This window comes from Microtus pennsylvanicus, chromosome 11 (genome assembly GCF_037038515.1).
Source record: "Microtus pennsylvanicus isolate mMicPen1 chromosome 11, mMicPen1.hap1, whole genome shotgun sequence".
Taxonomy (NCBI): domain Eukaryota; kingdom Metazoa; phylum Chordata; class Mammalia; order Rodentia; family Cricetidae; genus Microtus; species Microtus pennsylvanicus.
This window is the reverse complement of record NC_134589.1, coordinates 94,248,951-94,265,102: the sequence shown is the minus strand read 5'-3', so window position 1 is coordinate 94,265,102 and position 16,152 is coordinate 94,248,951.

Genomic DNA, 16,152 nt, shown 5'->3' with positions numbered 1-16,152 from the left:
TAGCTGGCTTGTAAGCACGAGGATTCTTCCGGTCTCCGCCCCTCCCCACCCAGCACTGGATAGCAGAGCACACCCCCACACCTGGCTGTTTGCATGGTGATGAGGAATGAACGTGGGTATTTGTGCCTGCATTTCACACCTGCATTATGAACTCTCCTTCCCACTCCTGTGACTTTAATGACCACATTGAAGATGACTTGCATTTTGTGTCTCCAACAGTAGTGTTTTCGAAGGCGAGACTCAAACAGGGATATGCTCAAACTTGAGATGTGTGGGAACCGGAAGCCCAAGAGAAAGTCTCACATAGAAACCAAAGGACCATTCCCGGAATCCAGTGACAGTTCTCCTTCAGCGCCCCCACACCCGGAACTAGGAAGGGCTGAAAACAGTTCTCAAACAGGAAGAGGAAGTTCACAGGGGCAGAGGCAGTTGATGGTTACAGACACCAAGGGAAGACCTTTGCAGATGGGGCCTCCTTCTCCCTGTCCTTCCATTAAGCCAAACAAGATCTGCAGTCAGTGGACTTCCCACTGCCATTAGCCCAGCTCAGCCACCTGACAGCAGCTCACATCCACGCCTCCCACTCAAGGCTTTAGTTCTTCTGAAGCTCCCTGGCCGTACCTCCTGTACCCCATCCTCATGAGTCTTCAAGCATCTATGGATAATCTTCTCATGGACTCAACCAGGTGTTTGTTTGTTTGTTTGTTTGTTTGTTTGTTTGCTTGCTTGTTTAGGACTGGGCTTTCAAACCAGGGCCTCCCTCACACTAAGCAAGGACTCTACCAATGAACTACATCCCCTGTCCTGCCCCAGACTTCTTTCAACTTAGACCTTGCTCGATAGCCGAGGCTAGCCTTGTCTGTGGCATCATTCTGCTTAAGCCTTTCCGGGCAGCAGTCCCCGCCGACCTGGTATGGTTCACACAGGCCCTTCCTGGGATCTGTCCTCCAACTTGTTCCTGTGATGGAACCGACACAGGGGATTCGCCTTTTCCTCCTTGTTTTGAAATAGTAGATGACCCTGAGGTGAAAGACCCAGGATTCGGCCAAGATTGAGCACGCACTTTTAAATCCAGGCACTGCTCTGGCCACACTGCTTTCCTTACTGGGTCCTGACTCCGCCTCCTTCAAGGAAAGTGAGCCTGAGAAAGTAACTCCGAGAGGGGATACGCTTTATCAATGTCACACAAGAATTTGCCGATGGAGTTCAAGTTCAAATTTGGATCGCTGTGCTGCTGGAGCCCATGATCTTGATCACCCATTAAAGCGTTTCTTATCGGGGACTCATGGCATGGCAGAGAACGGATGGCCGTCATGCTGTTTGGGACGGACCACCATGCAGCCTCGTTTTCACCTGAGAAGCAGGAGCACGCTCACAGGCAAGCCTCTGCTGGATTGGATGGGGACCTAGAAAATATCACAGCACCTCCAACAGCCTTGCCCTTTTCCAGGGCATTCCGCCTGCCTCCTGTTTACCAATTATCTGAGCAGCTCTGTACTGCAACAAGGCATAAATGGAGTAATGAATTGAGATGCAGGTTTCATAAAAGTGATTAACTGCTAAATTCCAGTTCGGCTAACAGTTCAATTATCCCATTTTGCATCTCGGCTTTCCATCCAATTCCGCATTCACGCAGCCCCAATCACCGAGGCACCTCCAGCCTCGGCATTACCATTAATTAAGCCATCGCTCTTCCCAGGAATCTGTCCACCCTCACTCGTGAGATGGGTGTGCAAATCAGGATGTGAAGAGAGAGCTTTGAGTAGTAAATATAATAATGCCCAGAATGAGGGTTTCCCCAAAGGGGTTCAATGATTCCCCACTATGTGGGATGGGGGTGGGGTGCATGCCTGCCACAGTGCAGGTGTGGAAGGTACAGGGCAGCTCCCGGGGATCCGTTCCCTCCTTCCACTGTGAGTTCCTGGGATGGAACTCAGGTCTTCAGCCTTGTGCAGCAAGAGCTTTAACCAATGAGCCATCTCACTGGCCTAATCCGTATTTATCATTTTACTTTGTTATTATTCAGCCACCGTGGTGCCTCCCCTCCTCCCTCGTATTGGTCTCCTTCCTCCATGCTAATCGTCCCTCTTTCTAATTTCATGCCATATGTATCTCATCACCCTCCTTTCCACTTTCATGTCCTACACACACACACACACACACACACACACACACACACACAGCTACAAATCTGTATAGAAATTTAAATCTGGGATCCTCATAAGAGAGAAAGCACGCCTCATTTGACCGGATCCGCAAGATGGCCCACTCCTACTAACCAGCCCTTGCTATTCAAAGCACAAGACTCAGTTTCCTCGAAGCACAAATATTGCTCATATGTTTCGAGTGTTCTGAATGCATGGGGTAGCCAGCGTCGCTGCCTTTGGGAAGACAGAACAACCCCAAGTATATAGTTACTCTTTGTCCAAGATAATCAACGGGTCCAGTTCAGTTCCTGGGTCTCCATGATGACACGGCTACACATGCCCACCATCCTGGCGGGATGGAAGAATGGGAGTATTTTTTAATACCTCAGGATGATTTTTTAATAAGCAAATAAAATTTGAGTTATAGTTTCCTATCTGTAGTGGGAAGTCATTCATGTCTGTTCCCTCAACTTTGTTCATCGATGTATCAGTTTGAAAGACATAATTACTAATATTCTGTGGACACACTGGAGCCAGGCACTGTTCTGAACATTTTACAGTCACAAATCACTCAATCTACAAAATTCTATGAGTTTGTTTTATTGTTATCTACATCCTCTTCATGAGGAAACTGAATACCAGAGAGGTTGAGGAATTTGCAAAAGGTTACACAGCTAGGAAGATGAAGACCTAGGACTCAAAGTCTAATCTCAAAACAATATTCTAAATAGTATATACCCAGGCAAACAACTACCTTAAATATTATTGTGTGTAACTCCTGTGTTACTCTTGGTACAGTTCACATACCACTGTACTGTTTGCAAGCCTGGCAAGGGCCTGGAGATTGAAAGAACACACTAGAGACCTGGGTCATTCTAAAGGAGATCAGACTAATGTCGTTTATTCAAGCTTAAGAAAATCCTTATATACCTCGCTGCTGCACAATGGAATTCCCCCCAGGCAGGTGGGAAATTACCACACCCAAGATGGAGTAAACAAGGGCCTATAGCTAACCACCAGGAGATCAGAGGGAGCACAGGAACAAACAGGATGTTTAGTTGGCTGGCCAGAAACTGTCCTCAAGATGAACCCCAGGAGCAGGGGTTAGACCCATGGGCCCTACAATTCTGGTACATAATGAATGGACGGATGCCTATATGGACAGGTAAAAAGATGTACCAGCAGAAGGATGGAAGAATGGATGGATGGATGGATGGATGGATGGATGGATGGATGGATGGATGGATGGCAGTTGGATGAACGAATGTGGCTTTATCCTTTAAATGACCCTGTCATGCACGAATTACACCAAAACCTTTCCCCATAAAGTCTCTGTGATCAGACACATGAATTGTTCTCCCGCAAATGAATACTAACAAGAGTCCCAGGCCCCTCATTTATTTTCTAGCAATGTGTGACACTCCCAGGAGCTGCTGGGTAAAGACAGGCAGGGACAGAGGGTCTCCACAGGCACCATCCACAAAGAAGAAGGCATCCCAGAAGATGACATTAATCACACATCTCTGCCTGACACACGAACTCCCAGCACCTCCAGGAAAATGCACAGATTAGGCCCAACAGCCGCACAGCTGTGACATAACATGTAGGTGCCATCCCAGAATGCTTGATTATGAGACTCCCTTGTCATGATTAAGCATAAACAGCTCATCGTTGAATGTCTTGCTCTCTGTTCCCATTATCTGGCAAAGCGAGATTCAGGTGCACAGGAGGTGGCTGCATTGGTAGGGGAAATAGGGAGTCATGATTGTCTTTTCCCTGCCAAAGCATGAACTGTGTTCCCCACCATTTACAACTGTGGCTTCCTGCTAGTGATACAAGGCTCCTCTCTCTTTCCCACACCAACAATCTAGTCTGAAGTTCAGATATTTCTGCAGGGAGTGGCCTCTTATAAATAAGAAGACTTACTGGACAGGGCTTCTTTTCCTTCCTGGAACCTGTTGTGAACATATCAAACTCACGAACCGCCACAGCAGACTTTAAGAACACACATGAAAAGATGACTCTGTGGAACCCAGGGACTCTATGTCACCCAGCAAGAGTGGACCTGAACCTTTCTGCAAAGTCCACGTTTAGGTCATGTGGTTCATAGTTTGTGTAGTATGGATGCTTCCAGCTTCAAGAAACGGACACAATTCTATAGCAGAAACACTCTTACACATAGACACCTCTGGGCTCCTTAAACCCCCTCTGTCAAGACTGTTGTGTGCTGGGGAACCCCAGGAAGACAAAGAGCCTGGGAGAAGACAGGGGCATCTGTTCTGATGCCACAGACACCCAAGAGTGACCTCTGTCTCCATATCATTGTTGTGCCCAGAGAGATTCAGTTGCCTTTAAAGATTCTCCTAATATTTTGTGGACATCCACACAGACCCTAATAGAGCCATGTGCCTCTTAACCTTTCAGTCAGTGATGGACTGTGTATATAATGCTGATGTTCTTACATATATGACTCTATACAGTGTGTGTGTGTGTGTGTGTGTGTGTGATGTTACAAAATCTCTAATAGGCACTAGAAAATGGATGTTTATCATTTATATACATGTATATATAATACACTACCACCACCATGTATATGTAATTAAATATACTCTCTACACAAATATAAAATCATATGACTAATAAAAAGAACACATACACAGTGGCTGATCCCCGGGAATGGCAGCAAGCACTCTGAGCTGCTGACACCGTCACTGGGCTGTACTGGTGTTGCTGACTGAAAGTACATCCTTCTGTTTACCAAACGAAGGTTTACTATGCAACATGTGCTGTGGACTAGGGAGACAGATCTGTCTGTAAAATGTTTGTTTGCTTTGCAACAGTAGGCCTGAGTTGGATCCTCAGAGCCAACATGAAAAAAAGCAAGACCTGGTAGTGAGTACTCAAAATCCCAGTGTTGGGGAAGCAGATCTCTGCTGCTCACTGGCCCACCAGCCTAGCCCCAGATCTCAAGAGGCCCTGACTCAAAGAACAAGGTAGACACTACCTTCTGTCCTACACATGTTCATGCATGCACACGCGTGCACTCACAAACACTCAGGCACAAATAATAACTTGCACATGTGCAAACATACCTGTGCATATATGCACAAAAAGAATTCACTGATTGATTAGTTAAAAAAAAAAGAAAAAGAAAAAAAATGTATGCCTAACCCTTCCACACAAAGGCAAACTTGAACTTCTCAGATCAGGACAGTTGCCCCCACACAACTGCTTCTATTTATTTATTTATTTATTTATTTATTTATTTATTTATTTATTTATTTATTTATTTATTTATTTATTTAAGATTTCTGTCTCTTCCCCGCCACCGCCTCCCATTTCCCTCCTCCTCTCCCAACCAAGTCCCCCTCCCTCATCAGCCCAAAGAGCAATCAGGGTTCCCTGCCCTGTGGGAAGTCCAAGGACCACCCACCTCCATCCAGGTCTAGTAAGGTGAGCATCCAAACTGCCTAGGCTCCCACAAAGCCAGTACGTGCAATAGGCCTGGGATAAAACCGGACTCGCTGAACATAGCTGACAATGAGGACTACTGAGAACTCACAACTGCTTCTAACTGACAGGAAACCCAGCTCCTGTCTGAGCAGCGTGAACACCTGCGCATTGTGCAGAGCCCTGCTTAGCTCGCAGGCGGAAATTAACTTTGGGCTGACCTTGGCCTCATTCAAGGTCATGGCTCCTGGAAGAGGCTCAGAGAGACAGCACCTGCTTCACTGGTGTGTGACCTTGACTGTGACCCTGTTGCCCTTGGAAACTGCCTCTTGAGTGCCAGCCTTGCTTCCTCAAGCCCCTACCAGGCAGTGGTTCTTCCTGACGGCTCCGTTCCTGCCCCTTCTCCGTGACTCCTGCGTGAATAATGAGTTCTAAATATATTTTCTTGTTCTAAACCATTTTTCTTTTCCCATGCTAAATGGCCAGGCTTGTGTGTGTCAGCAGGAAAATGTGCCCTGCTTTTTTCCAAAGAATGTAGAGATCCGACCACACAGGTTTCCAAAGCACTGGAGGGCGGGGTGTGATGCTGGCTCATAGCCAAAAGTTGAGCCTCCTTCTCTTCACTCTTCTTCTCAATCATTTTTTTGAAAAAAAAATAGGATGAAGAAGGAAATACTATTAATAATTATTTAACATGAAAAGCCTGGGCCAAGGATCTGGGAGCATTCATCCCTCTTTTAATTCTGGGGACTAACAGGATCATCCACCACCACTGACTTAAGCGGCCCTGTTAGCCACAAAAACACCCACCAGGTGCATCTCTCTTCCCTTATGTTCCCTGTAGCCAGAACAGAGAAGCTGAGGATATGAAAGAGAGCATCAGAGAAGGATGGCTCCAATTCCCCCACTGCTACGTGCCTTCCTAGGAAGATGTGACTTACTTGTTGAGCTCCGTTTTCTTGTTCCTCTGGGAAGCATGGGGTGCACTCTTTCCTGCAACTTGGAGCATATGTTTCAAGAATCAGATGTAGCTAAAGTTGGCATTCTGACCTCCTGGGTGGAAGATGTGGAGAGTAATACATACATACATACAAAGGGTCTGTGGGGGAAGAGCCCTGTGTGTCCAAAGGTGGCAGGAAGCAACAGAGAGCCTCCTAGATAGCCAAGAACTAAATCTGGAATTTTTCTCACACACACCATTCAAACAACCTTGAGCAACTTGCTTTAGCTCCCTGAGCTGGTTTTCCTCAATAGGTGGACACGGAATCTTCCTGGGAGCCTGGAATGTCAACCTGACAGGATCTAGAATCCCCCAGAGAGTCAAATCTCTGGGCACATCTGTGATGGGTTTTCTGCATAGGTTAACCGAGATAGGAAGGCCCACACTGACCCATAATCTGAATAGAAAGGACGTGTGCTTGTCATAGCTTTGATTTCTGACCATGAAAGCAGTGTGACCTTGGGCCTTGGGCTCCTGTCCATGGGACCTCTCCATTTCCATTCGATGGAATGCACCCCTGGAACTGTGAGCCAAACCAAAACCTCTGTCTCTCGTTGGTATTTTTACCTCAGTAACAAGACATAAAACCAATTTGGAGCCCTCAAAGGCCCATATTGTAAAGTATCTGGGATGGAACCCTAACAGCCTGGTGAATCAGTGTGCTCCATTCCATATGCTACCCCTACCATGATTCAGTAACTTCAAGACAAAGCGATAGAGTAGCAGGAAGATCCCCCTTCTACGCCAATTCTCAAAAATTCAAATCTCCCATCCTGGACTACGCAGAGAACAGGGACCTACATTTATTACTAGGCATTGCGAGAAGTGATGCCCCGGGTGGCTTTACCTGGAAAGATTGTGGCTCCAACTTGAGCCTAAACAGGCTGGTGGCCTGCTCACTCACAGGTCTCCCTCATACTCCAGTTTGAGCCAGGGGCTAACAAAAAAGTCGCTTTAAAATTACAAAATGAAAGGGACATCCTGCTCAATGGCAGGCCTCCTCTCTGAGAAACATGGGGTCCTCCGAAGAGCTGGGCCGGGGAGGCACCCCTCTGCTTCTTGGAGGCCAGCACGGCAAGCTGACGGCTTGCCCATCAGAGCGAGTGTTTCTGTGAGGAGCTGGAGAACAGCTTGTCTCCTCAGTCTAGTGTAATTACCACTAAATGCTCCAGAAACTTGGCAGTTCTGAATTCCATCCCACCCATGACTGACGTTGCTAATTAATACTATTGTTTCCCTCCTCTGGCTGAATTCCCTGAATGCCAACATGCAGGGCATAGACTAAAAACAGACATTAAGGGAAAAAACATGAGCGTTCATCTCTAGCACAAACGGATGCGGTGCTTCCATGAAGGATGCAGGAAGGGCTCGGACTCCTGCGCAGAAGAGAGCTCCTCTCCTGACGGCCTCCCTCCTCCCCCAGCAGCCTGCGGCTCCCTCCTAACTCTCTGCAGTTAGAGTTCTGCACCTCCAGGGAAAATGCCCTCTGGGATCCTTTCTTCTCATGTGCTGCTTTTAAGTTCCAGGCCAAGACTTCCAAACAGAACTTCGATGTACATGAGGAATGGCAACCATTGGTTACATTATAAACAGGGAGTCCAGGGTGACAGGAAGGACACCCTACAGCTGCTGCAGAGTGACAGCAGCCAGCATCTACATGCAGATGGCCTTGTTTACTTTCTTGGGTTGCATCCAACAGGGAATGGAATACCAGGGCCTAGTAGGATAGGAGCATTGTCTGCCACCTCGCTGCTGGGTCCTTTCTTGGGCCCTCTGAGCCATAGATTTTTTTTCTACTGTAATGAGGATAATAACAATACAGATTGACCAGGCTGACTGTGTAATACAAGGAGAAAATCACGTGGTTACCACAGGCTGCAGCACAGAGTAAGTACTGACTTAATCTAGTCCTTAGGCACAATTGACCCAAATCTTCATTTGAGTGGTTACGTCTAAGATCATGAGCTATAGATGACAATCGCTCTATGCTGGGCGGTTAAACAAATAAAATGGAGTGTGTGGTCCATAGGAGAGGGACACGCGGCATTTCAGGGCCAGCACTGCAATGGCATGACCTACATCTCATAGAGTTACTCTCGGGTTTGAGTAATGCAAGAAAGGAGACACACAGCTGCAGCCGGTGATACAGGCCTTTAAGCCCAGCTACTCGGGATGCAGTGGTCAGGGCAAGGAAACCTGGAGAACAAGGACTTCTTGGGCAGCTTAGTGACCCTCTGTCCCCAGATAAAAAGTAGAGAGCGGGAGATAAAGGTCTGCAGCTGCATAGAACACATTAGTGAGAGGGGCATGGTGCAGCTACATGTAGATCACTGTCCAGCATGCACCAGGCTCTGAGCTCTGTCCCCAGCACCACATGCTCTAAAACAGAAACTTACAAGTCAAATCATGTCCTGCGGCTTAAAATGGAAACATGGACAAGTGGCCATGGGCCTATATCCTATCTTTTTGCTGAGATGGGTTCTCACTCTGTAACACAGGCTGGCTTCAAGCTTGACCTTCCTGCTTCAGCTTGCTTGGTGCCGTAGCCACAAGCACACACCACCACACTCGCGGTGCCATTTACTCCCTCATTCAGTGTTGAGTGTCCTGTGGATGTGGCTGAAGGATGGTTTCAACCACCCGTCTTTATGGTTTCTGTCACTTCTCACCTCCAGGAGCACACATGCGGCATACATACTAACAGATGCACACATATATATTAATTAAAAACTAAAGATACATTAAAAAAACATCAAGTGGAAACTAATACTCATTCTCTTGAGGAAAAGTAGATATTACATAGAATTAACCCTGGTGACAGGTGATACGCTCTAAGAGTAATTGGTTATCATTACCATCTCATTCCAGAACATTCTCATTGCCTCTAAAAGAGACACAGCATGTACAAGTCCCTGTTCCCAGGAAAGAACTGGGAGTCACAGGACAGCTCTGTGGGCTCTGCCTGATCTTGAAACTGTAACTTTCCACATTTGTTCTGCTATTTGACACAAAGTCTCACTGTGGAGCCCAGGCTTGGACTCCCAATCTTCCTGCCTCAGTCTCTCAAGAGCTGGGATGGATGGCAGGCATATGTTACCAAGCCTGGGCTCTTCTGTTCACTTAGAAGCCATGCCTCCATCATACTCGCTCCCTGAGATTTGACTTCCATAAATGAGTTCATGGACTGGCTTAGGGATGGGACAAGTGACCCAATGGGCCTAAACCCCATGTTCTGTAAGAACTCACTCTCTAGCTGCTGGAGACTGATGTTTTAAATCCAAGGTCACAGCTGGTGACTGTCCCTTCCTGAGTAGAGAAGAGTGCCTGCCAGGTAAAGTCAGACATAGTGATAGGACTGTGAACCAGTGCCTCTGGTGGCATCAGTGTGTCCAGATTCCCTGGTGATGTGGTGGACCAATGCCTCTGGTGGCATCAGTGTGTCCAGATTCCCTGGTGATGTGGTGGACCAGTGCCTCTGGTGGCATCAGTGTGTCCAGATTCCCTGGTGATGTGGTGGACCAATGCCTCTGGTGGCATCAGTGTGTCCAGATTCCCTGGTGATGTGGTGGACCAGTGCCTCTGGTGGCATCAGTGTGGCCAGCTTCCTTGGTGATGGGGTGGACCAGTGCCTCTGGTGGCATCAGTGTGGCCAGCTTCCTTGGTGATGGGGTGGACCAGTGCCTCTGGTGGCATCAGTGTGGCCAGCTTCCCTGGTGACGGGTGGACCAGTGCCTCTGGTGGCATCAGTGTGGCCAGCTTCCCTGGTGGGGTGAGGAAGCCTGCACCCTGGGATGATCAGTGACACTGGACCACATTTTGGAGGTGCTTAGCCTAGTCTTAGTGGATAACTCTGCTACTCTTGTCCAACTGCTACCGTGTAGGCGCTCAGACAATACCAACACAATAACTGGGGAAGGACTTTTTTAACTATGAATGTAACCCATGCCCCAGCTTCAGCAATGCCATGGACATCCGCGGCATGAGTTGAAGAAGCTGAAGACCTGGAGAGATGTCAGTGAAGTCTCCAGACATCGTATAACAATTGTGAGCATGGTGGTGTACATTTCTAATCCTAGCACGGGGGGGGGGGGCAAAGATATGGAGACTCCCAGGGCTTGCTGTGGAGCTAAACTGTGTAGTCTGGGTTCAGAGAGAGACCTAGTTTCCATTAACGTGCACATCCTTCCTGAAGATGATATCCCAGATTCTCTTTGAACCTTCATGCACTTGTAAGCATGTGCACGCGCGCACACACACACACACACACACACACACACACACACACACACACGCACACTTCCTGAATTTAAAAGGAATCCCAAAAGCCAGCTCCATCAGGTCACCAAGATAATAGTGAACAATCCTGTATGTTAAGTCAGGCACATGAAATCCAGAAGGGAAGAAGGAGAGGAGGAGCCCACTGTCAGGCACCTGTCACACACACAGGAAGAACAGTGACATCTTTATAGAAGTGGAGAGAAGAGGGAGAGAGAGCTGCTTCGAGTAAATGAAGAGTTGTGTGGAGCCCACCCATCTGTCAGTTCTCCAAAGGCTTCCAAAGCTACACTTCCACCTGGATAGGAAAACAATCCACCCTGTTTAGACTCCCAGGTAAGAGACGAGTGGCTTCCTGGAGATGTGGTGAGCTCCTTAGAGTACTTCCCAGCAGCCCTTGTGGTTGGCTGAACCACCTCCAATATTGTGGGCTTCATCCCTAAGGCCTTTTCTGCCTCCTATCTCCAAGGCTGTATATGAATCTTCAGAAACAGACACACTCTTTGCCTCAACGTTTATTCAGTTCAAAGATCTCAGAATGATTCTAATTTTGTATTTCTGAGTCCTTTCAAAAGTTCTTTTCAAAAAGTATGCAACTTCAGGACGCAGTTACTGGGGTTTTCCCCTGCTGGACCAAGTGCTGTATTTCTGGAAATGCCTCATTAAGAAGGCAACAAACACCCCACCACCAAGCGCTGAAAGCATTCTGGAGGCCGATTGCTTAGTCTTTGCACGGCCGTCCTTGCCATGGGCAGTTTCTCGGCATCAATAAGCCCAGACTGGTTCCACTGGAACAGCAGATCATCTCGTTAGCAGACAGAGCTTCTTGACCAGTCCAGGGAGGGAAGAATGGGGCTGTGTCTTTTTCTTCTTGTTTTCCTTTTGAAATCCCTGCTTGGTGACAGAGCCAAGGAAGAAGAAAAACTAATCCTAAAGCAAGTCCCCAGCAGAGACACCAACTAGAAAGGAGGCGTTGAAAAGAAAAACAGAGATCACTGGGGAGAGGAAGCCGCAGAAGGCCTAAACCCAGAGACACAAACAGGAGACGTATCAGTTGCAGCACACTCTGTAAAAGGGGTTATGTCCCAGATCAGAAAGCAAAAGAATCTTGGGACTAGAACAATGGCTCAGGGGTTAAGCCATCACCAGCTGCTCTTCCAGAGGTCCTGAGTTCAATTCCCAGCACCCTCATGGTGGCTCACAACATCTGTAAGGAGATCTGGTGCCCTCTTCTGGTGTGCAGAGCACACACACATAAAATATAAGTAAGTAAAATTTTAAAAAAGAATCTCAAAGAAAAAGAAACCCAGGACACCAGCACTTCACCCACTTCCTTCTCCCACACAATCACACAGCCCATTCATGGATCATATACACATGCCTCAGAATACTGTTCCGTGCTGTTTTATCTTCCCACCCACAATGGACTGAGGCCTCCAGGGCACAGACTGGTCCACCAAGGCTGCATTGTTTCCTCTATCCCTATAGCAACTGTTACCCGGGACCTGGATGAGCTCCTCTTCTCACTGTTGTGACAAAAGTACCTGAGCAGAGCAACCTGAGGAAGAAGGAAGATTTTACGGTTCTAGGGAACAGTCCATGACGGGGAAGGCATGGTAGCGTGGGTGGGAAGCTGCTGCTCACTTGTAGGCACAATCAGGAAGCAGGGAGAGAAGGATGCTGGTGCTCAGCTCACTTCCTCCTTTTATTGAGCGTTGGACTCCAGCCCATCAGATGGTACTTCCCATAGCAACAGTGGGTCTTCCCTCCTCAGGTAACACAGTCTAGAATCTTCCTCACAGACTTGCCCAGAGACTTGTTACCCAAATAAATCTAAATCCTGTCAAGAGAATCATCAATATTAACCATCTGATCCTAGAGGACTATGAAATAATATGAATATAGCTGATGAAGCAAGTGCCTTGTGGGATGGGAAGGAGCCTGCAAGCTCAGAAGCCTCCCTTAGCTCAGTGTACTGAGCCACGGAGTGGCAGGAACTTGCCTTTGTCTGATGAGGACCAGCATGGCACAGAGAGGAGGAACGTGGAAATGGGGTGATGGTGATGGACATTCCATTCAGGCATTTACTCCACACACAGGCCACTTAGGAAGAAGCATCGCACCCTGGAGAAGGGTTCTGCCCTTCTCTCCAGCCACCACTCAATACTGAAGGTGCCTGGCCAGCTCACAGGGAACTCTGGTCAACCAGACCTGCCCAGGAGCCTCCCTCAGGCACACCCTTGTTCTCTCCTGTGAGACAAGCTCCACAGCTGCCATGATGGAAAGATTTCTCGTGTAGAGTCTGACAGGCCCAAGTGGGTGACAGTTTTGACAGACGTAGCTTGGTCAGCCCCCCTTGACATTTCCACAGTTCACATGTACTGCTGACACTCCTACCAATGAGGCCGTTCAGAATGTGCCTCTGAGAGACTGAAGCATGCTGACCCCAGCTCCCACTTCTGCAGGCTCTGAGGACTCTGCAAGCCTCACCCTGACAGGCAAATGGCTTCCAAACACAATCAAGCCCGGCACCCATTGTGAGTGCTCTTCAGGGAAGCCCAGGTAGTTTGTGAGTTCTTCAGATTTCTGGGACCTATAGTAAAACAGGGAAGCAGTTGATTTCAAGCCTTGCAGGCAAGCATGCTTGTGCATATCCACCCATTCACCCATCCATTCAACTGCAGATGCATGTATGCTTCCATTCATCCACAAACATTGCAAACAAGCATCCATTTGTTGTGCAATATTTAACTATGAAAAGATGTGCTATAACTGGAGGTTCCTCTTCGGCCACCAGTTCCCAAATAGCTACTCTGAGACTCAATATTAATTACAAACTGTTTGGCCTATTAACTCAGGCTTATTATTAAATACCTCTTACAACTTAAATTAGCCCATTTCTATTAATCTATGTATTGCCACATGACCATGTCATTACCTCATAGCTTGCTTCTCTGGTGACTGCTGGAGTCTCCCAGGCTCAGCCTTCTTTTCCCCTTTATCTTTGCCTGGATTTCCCACTTGGCTCTCTTCTGCCTGGCTATTCACCAAATCAGTTTCTTTATTGACCAATGGTAATAAAACATTCACAGCATACAGAGAGGCATCCCACTTCAATGTGCTGTATTTGTTTGTGTTGTGGAATATTACTGTAACTGTGCATAGGTATGTTACATTTGTTTACACCACATTTGTTTAACTATATCGATGAAGACGTGCTGCATTTGTTTCACCTTACCTGTCTAAGGCACCTGATTGGTCTAATAAAAAGCCGAATGGCCAATAGGTAGGCAGAGAAAGGATAGGCAGGGCTGGCAGGCAGACAGAAAATAAGTAGAAGGAGAAATCTAGGCTCAGGAGAGAAGGAGGAGGAGAGAATGAAGGAGAAAGAGAAGGATACACCCTGGACTAAAAGTCAGACAGGCAGGAGAAGCAGTGAAAGTAAGAGATACAGAAGGAAAGAAAGGTAAAAAATCCCTAAGGCAAAACATAGATGAAGAGAAACAGGCTAAGTTATAAGAGTTAGTGGCACATAAGATAAGGCGGCATATTCAGAACTATTAAGAAGTCTCTGTGTTGTGATTTGGGAGCTGGTTGGTGACCTAAAAGAAAGCCTGCTACATACATACATTCACTGATTGATAATATATATATATATTATATACACACACGTGTGTCTTCATATGTATACATATATCCATCCACACACCTAGGTGTACATATGTGCTTCCATTCATCCACCCATACATACACATACCTACATATACATACAAGCACCTACCCTCTTTTACATCTCTATATACACTTATCCATCCATTTGCTTATCAACCCACCCATCTAGCCACAAAACATTGACTAGTACCAACTGGACTGAACACTGAGCCAGTCTCTGTTTCTGCTGTGTTTCACCACTCCTCAGCATTAGCTGTTTGGAGACACAGCAAGCTTGCGACGCCACATAGTTCATCAACTATGACTCTTTCTAGAAGTAAAAACAGCAAGACATGGGCTGTTAAGATAGCTCAGTGGAGAAGAGGGCTCGTCCCCAAGCCTTTGGACCTGAATTCAATTCCTGGAACCCACGTGGTGGAAGAAGAGAACTTACCTAAATGTGCACCATGGCATGTGTGCCTCTTAAAATAAACCAGAGTTATAATAAGGTGGTATGTGAGGTATCAATGGAACTTCGTTCTGCCTAATGGTTTTGTTATGAGGTGGGGAATGCACTCGGTATGAAGTAACTAGAGTTAAGTTGCTACTTAGTCTCTCACAGGTAGCAGTCCCAGTGATCTAATTACCCCTCATGTTAGGCAGATTCCTGTCACAATGAAAAATACCTACGAGAACAAATAGTTTAAAGTTTAAACATGCCGTTTAAAGAGAAAGGTTTCATTTTGGTTCGTGGCTTCAGAGGTTTTGGTCCATTATTGGCTTGCTCCATAGCAACGGGATTGTGGTGAGGCAGAACATCCTGGGAGCGGAAGCAGGTGATATCTGCACAAGTTCCTCTTCTTAGTCGTTGTGAACGCACAGCCGTGAACATGAAGGGAGTTCCGTGTCTAAGAGCTCTGACTGTTCTAGCACAGGATCAGTTCCCAGCACCTACATCAAGCAGCTTCTGACTGTGTGGAATTCCAGTTCTAGGGATTCACTTCTCTCTTCTGGCCTTTGCAGGCACCTCCATGTGCACGCATGTGCGCGCGTGCGCGCGCACACACACACACAAATAAAACATCTGTTATTTGCTGACGTACAGTCTTTTGGGTATATTTCCAAGAGCGGGCCGCATGTGGTTGCTGATTGTAACCTAACTATTTTCAGTGTTATGAGCACCACCCCATACTGATCTCAGTGGGACTGGACCAATCTACATTCCTAACATCAGGATATTAATAAACCAGCCTTTACTGTAGCAAGTGTGTGGATTTTGTGATTATGAAAGGCACACTCTTTGTGCAAGCTCCAGATGAGGTTTTCAGGGTTCAGATCTGCAATGTGCGACATATATTTGTATACACACATGGCTGCATGGCACATTCTAAAACACATCTGTAGATGAGACATCAGGGGCAGAACACTCCCAGTCCCTAGCTCTGGGTGGCTGGTATACACACTTTATAATATTCATTCATTATTACTCTTTTTAAGGTCTAAATATGCATAATGTTTTTTAAGTTGGGAAAATGGTAAATGAAAACCAACAAAGCCAAATCCAGGGATATATTTGTAATTCTAGTGCTCATGAGATGGAGGCGGGAGAATCGTGAGTTAAGGGTCATC